Raw genomic sequence first — 473 nt, 5'->3', positions numbered from 1 at the left:
CCAGGAGCCCCAGGAGGCCCAGGAGGCCCAGGAGGCCCAGGAGCCCCAGGAGGCCCAGGAGGCCCAGGACTGAAGCTCTGTGGGCCTGCTGACCCACGGCAGCAGGAGGGTCGCTCCTCTCATTCAGCTACAGACTTTTTATTTTTTAACTTTCATTGATTTATTTTAGGGCAGCACGGTGGTGCAACTGGTGGAACTGCTGCCTCTCAGCGAGCAGGTCCCGGGTTCAAATCCCGGTCGGGGGCCTGTCTGGGTGTAGTTTACATGTTCTCTCTGTGCTGCGTGGGTTTTCTCCAGGTACTCGAGTTTCTTCCCTCAGATCAAAAACATGCATGTTAGACTGATTGATAACTCTGAATTGTCCCTAGGTGTCCCTGTGATGGACTGGAGACATGTCCAGGGTGTCCCCGCCTCTCACATAGTGACTGCTGGACATGGACACCAGTGACCCCCACGACCCAAAAAGGAAGAAG

The sequence above is a fragment of the Nematolebias whitei genome, chromosome 2 (genome assembly GCF_014905685.2).
Source record: "Nematolebias whitei isolate Nwh7 chromosome 2, NemWhi1, whole genome shotgun sequence".
In the NCBI taxonomy this organism is placed as follows: domain Eukaryota; kingdom Metazoa; phylum Chordata; class Actinopteri; order Cyprinodontiformes; family Rivulidae; genus Nematolebias; species Nematolebias whitei.
Note: the sequence above shows the minus strand (reverse complement) of the source record.